We start from the raw sequence: 5,670 nt of genomic DNA on the forward strand, positions 1-5,670 counted from the left end.
CCCTTTTATCTTCCTGAGAGATCTCAGTGAAACTTTCATGGCGATACTCTGCAAATTCTCTTAAAGGTTTCTAGGCATGGTTGCCTTATTTCTTCCTCTGCCACAGGACACTTTACAATATCTTCAGCAGGCACCATTGCAGTAAACAAGCTAGTGGCACGTGGACACACGTGGCTTCGGGAGGCCAGTAGCAGCTATGCTCTCTGTTCCTCTAGTACCCTTGGGAGTAAGATATCATTAGTGATCCTAGTTTACAAGGATAAAAAAAAATCAAAATTCTAAAAAAACCACCCCAACCATAAAAATCCATGTTTTTCCATGATTAAAATGGAACGCTGAATTTTAGTTTCCCTAGCCACAATATATATAGGTATCAATTGAACACAATGCGTTATTGATATATTTACAATTTTTAAGCAAGTTCAAAGCCTACCAGTGCCATCAATTATTATAATCAAATTAATAGAATTGCAATTGTCTGCCTTCAAACATAATCTACAGCCTTGCTGCATACAGTACAGAACCTTGCCAAACTCAGTGACATGGTCTTTAGGGGTGATTTTAAGTTTTTGGCACCTTTTCATAACTTTAATAACATCTGGAGGCTGAAGTGAACTTTGAGATGCATTAAAATACAAAAACCCCTATACGCCGGAAGCAGTTTATTGGAATATGTTTAGCTATGTAAATTTAAAACATATTCAAAAATCAACCACAAAAGGAGGAGGTTGCACGCATTGCAATAAGTGACACTGGTACTTTCAGTAAAATTTAGTTAATATATGTTTATTTTTCAATAAATTTAGTAAAATTTAGTTAAAATATGTTTTTATTTTTCAAAAAATATAAAAACTAAAGATTCTCCATAAAAATGCAAATTCCACACTTTTCCGTGGCAAACAAATTTCTAGGATGCCTGGATATCAGTTAAAACCAGCGCTGACTGTGGAAAATAGTTTAAATATTCAGTGCCGTTGCCCTACACTTGCACCCGTGGAAAAGGGACTGCAATTTTATTGTTTCATGCAGCCAAAATTTCTTTCTGCCCCCTCAGGTGGGCACCATGGCTGGAACTAGAGAGCGATGCTGTGCTGAGGTGCTCCAAAGCTGAAGTGTCAACAAGCATGTCTTATTAGAAGTTGTTATGGGAATAAGGGAAGGGAGTTTTGAAACTTATCTTTCTCTTTCCATTGTGACTATAAATCCAATGATCCATCTGTCTATTTTTATCAGCAGCTGCTGCCTTTGCAGTCTTGAAGGGTGCCTCCTCCACATCTGTAGAATGCAAGACCCTGGTGAGGCAAAGAAAGAAGATGACAAAGGAGGGCATGTTCTGCGAGATCCTGCAAGCCAGTGCTGCATCAGACCTTGAATAAAGGACCTGGAGGACCAATATGACTGACAGCATTGAGAAAGGCTCAGGGGTTCCAGTAGGAAAAGGACAGGGAGATGTACCAGGACATAATGGGTCTTCTCAGGCACCAAGCCCAAATGCTGCAGACCCTGGTTGACCTATTGGTTTAAAAATCAGACTCTCCACCCTTTACAGTCCTCGGAGAACTCCATGGTAGCAGTTCATTACCCCTCCCAACATACCAGGTGACATCACAGTGCACATAAATATCCCTAACACTCCACACCAGGGGACAGCAAGGAAAACCATCACTTCATAAACACTGACCTGTGAGAACCATGGCAGGTGTATGTGTAGCTACAAGGGACTACATTTGTGGACTGATATGGACAGAAATGTTTGCTGCCTTTCCAATTTTTAAGTTCTGTAACTCTGTTAAAAGTTTGTGTTGCATTGCCTTTTGCACGTTGTTCTTTTGCCCTGGTTTTGCCACTTGATAAATTTCTATTGTTAAAAAATAAAATTATTTTTATTAGTTTGCAACACAGTCGAATGCATAGCGGTACTCAAAGCACACAATGCTTGTGCAGAAATAAAAAGGTCAGGAAAACACCCAGTCATATTTATAAATGTACAGAAAGCACCACATAATTCATAGCTTCACTAAAACACACAGTAATAGTTATAACTGTAAGCACCCGAAGTTCTGGTGCTCTTTTAAAGCTTCCCTCAAACGCATAGCTCCAGAGCCCTTGTGTTTTGTTGTTCAATGTCAGCAGACAGACTCTCCACCATCATCCATCCTGGTGGCAGCTTTCCCCCCTTTGCCTCACACATATTATGCAGCACAACACAGGCAGCTATAACCATTAGCATATTTTTCTCACTGAAATCCTATCTAGTGATAAAGAGTTAGTGTCCCTTCAACCTACCAAAAGCACATTAAACTGTCATTCTGTACCTGCAGAGCCAGTACTCAAACCAGTGTATGGTTTCATGAATGAGGGACACAAGGGGTAGGCTGGGTCCCCCAGGACTATTGGCTTTTCAATTTCAAGTGGTAAATGATCAGAAAAGATGTCCCTTGCTTGCAGCTTTCTGAACAGTCTGGTGATCTTAAAGCTGTGACTGTCCTATACTTTCCCTGACCAGCCCATATTAATATTAGTGAAGTGTCCCCAGTGATCCACCAGTGTTTGCATAGCGATAGAAAAGTAGCCCTTTCAGTTGAGGTACTCGGTGGTAAGGTGGGCTGGTGCCCAAATAGGGAGGTGCCTGCTCTCTATCGCCACATGCAGTTCAGGAACTCCATTGCTGCAAATCCATCCACTATGTCCTGCACATGGTTGAGAGTCACACTCCTGCAGAAGATGATTGCCTTGCAAATTTGCATGAGAATGGCCACCAGTGTGGATTTTCCAACGTCAAAATAATTTCCCACACTTTCAGCGTGTGATCACCGCTTGCTTCTTCACTGTCAATGCAGCTCTCATTACATTTTCCCCGCGCTGGAGGGTTGGGGCAAGCTTGGCACAAAGATCCAGAAATGTGGCGTTTCACAACTGAAAGTTCTGCAGCCAGTACTTATCGTCCCAAACCTGTATTACAATGCAATCCCCCTGTTAGTGCTTGTTTCGCAGGCCCAGAAGCAGCACTCTACTGTCTGCAGCTGCTCTGTGAATGCCACTAACAAGCTTGAATTTTTTGCTATGTCCCTCAGCAAACTGTTCTTGAAGAAATTGTCATGTCCCCTATTCTTATGTTATTACTAGTGGAATCGTGCGTCTTGTATTTGCAATGTTCATGTCATGATAATAGTGTAGTATATACTCTAGGCTCCATGATTCTGTCAGGGATGGCATCCAGCAAAAAGTGCCACCTAGATTTGTGGGATTTTTTTAAAAAAAGGTACATAAATTATGGGATATGGATGGCATTATGAGATGGAGAAAGTTGCATGCTGGGAAATTGATTCCTAGGTTCCACAGATGCCTGAGCAAGTCCATTTCTATCCCACATTGCACTGCAAAAAGTTCCCACAAGGCACTGCACCAGATGATGGCACATTGCACACTGGGATACCTACTCATTGTATACTGCACTTTGCATCAACCCAAGCATTCCAGGTGAGTACACGTAATACCAATGCAAGCAGCCATGTATGTACACGCCTGAACGATACACATACTTTGGCTGCTGTATGCTGACGTAACTTACATCGACCAAAATTTTAGTGTATCTCCATGAGCACTCCTCCCGAGTGACAAGCCCATGCCTGTACTTCTCAGGGTAGAATCCTGCAAGTCACCCCCACTCTTAGACCAGTTCACCAGGTATCAGGTTACAGTACCCCCATTTACAAACCATGTCCTCAGCATGTCCAACTCAGTTTGCCCCCTGCTATAGACTTCCCTCCATGAGCCTATGACCTATACAAAAATTCAGTGACCAAGATTTATTTAGACATAGGAACTAGGGGTGACCAGACAGCAAGTGTGAAAAATCGGGACAGGGGGTGGGAGGTAATAGGAGCCTATATAAGAAAAAGACCCAAAAATGGGAACTGTCCCTATAAAATCAGGACATCTGGTCACCCTAATAGGAACATAGTCAACAGAGAACAAAAGCATTAAAACAAGTAAGGGTCAACACACATAGTATTTTACCTAAAACCATTCCTTGCAAGTATACACAGATACCCCTTTGTCAGTCATCCCCCAGCGTCGTGAAGGAGTGCAATCTTCCATGCTCAGCCGCTCAGTCTCCCCCCTGAATTCAAAGGCAGTCTTTTATCCATTCTAAAGTTTTGCATGTCCTGGGACACTAGAACCTAGTTAATCTGGTTTATGCATCTCCCCAGGTGGGATAGAAGCAAACTCCAGAAGTGGATTCAGTGAAGTCTCCATCTGAGCCACAGCAATTAAATTAGTCATTGCCTGGTTCCTGCGGTACATATGGAGAATACCAGTGGGAATTAACCCTTACTGTTTCATAGAGCCAGCCACACCACAGTGCTCAAGCAAACAGAGATACACAAAAATATTTATAAAATATAATGCAGAATTCTCCCATGTGCTTCACAGCCTTCTTTCCTCAGAGTCTCCAGCCCCAGGGTGTGCCCAGGGCTAGCAAGGCATATTGGTGGAGGGCTGTGGTGGGTTGGAGTGCTCTAGCTATGCTGCTGGATGGTTCTGTGTGGACTTTTGCAGCTCAGGTGTACATTAGAACAGCCCCTCGGGCGACTCTAGTTTATGCCACTGGCCATACTGGCAGACCCAGTATCGTAGTGGTGTAAACCACCTTTGTCCCCCATCCTCTGGGCTCGGAATCAGGGCCCATGATCATGGTAGTTCAAAATGGAACAGTCCTAGTACAATAGAGTAGTTGTAGCTATGTCAGTCTCAGGATATTATAAAGACAAAGTGGCGGAGGTAATATCTTTTATTGGACCAACTTCTGCTGGTGAGAGAAACAAGCTTTCAGGAGCTCTTCTTCAGGTCTTCAGCACAGAGCCAGGTTCCAGGGCAAGGTCACACACAGGTGTAGCCAGCTCAGGCAACTGATGCAACAGAGGCACGACTGCTCCCATCCCCAGGAGGTGGGCCGGGTGGGCTGTGGCTAGACACGAAGAGCTCTGTGTGGCTCAGAAGCTTGTCTCTCTCACCAACCGAAGTTGGGCCAATAAAACTATTACCTCACCCACCCTATCTCTGAGTACAATAGAGTCCATCCCCCCTGCCAAAATGGGTCCAAAAGAGGCCATGCCAAGACAGATCTTTTAGTAACCCGAGTTTGGTTTGGAGATCAGCTCTGGAATCCCACAATAGCAAGATTGGGTGGGAACAAGGGAGAGGAAGGGGACTCTTGGCAAGAGCTCGGCAAGGATCTCTGGATAGCCGAGTGATTATGGAGCCTGCTATGGCCTAGTCAATCCTCTGCTCCCACAGCCGCCCGGCTGCCTCGTTTATCATCTCCTAGCCCAGAGGGTGGGGTCTTTACGCCGATGGCTGCCGAGGCCTACACACCGCAGGGCAGCCGAGAGAGGCTGTGGCCGGTAGGGTAGGAAACACAGGGCCGGGCGCTAGGCCGGCGAGGGGCTTGCCCTGCACAGATCTCCGGGCTGGCCGCCCCGCAGAGCCCCGGGGCCGAGCAGTTCTCACGTGAGGCCAGGCGGAGCGATGGCGCCGGGCCAGGCCCGGCCCTTTGCCAGGCCAGACGCGGCCGGGGGGTGCCGGGCAGCGCCGGCCCGTGCTGTCCCCTAGCGCTGGCCTAGGTTGCCCGGCGGCAGCCGCTACAGCGCCCCGGCGCAGGCTCGG

Source organism: Terrapene carolina, unplaced genomic scaffold (genome assembly GCF_002925995.2).
Source record: "Terrapene carolina triunguis isolate 2854851 unplaced genomic scaffold, T_m_triunguis-2.0 Scaffold69, whole genome shotgun sequence".
NCBI classification, from domain to species: Eukaryota; Metazoa; Chordata; order Testudines; family Emydidae; genus Terrapene; species Terrapene triunguis.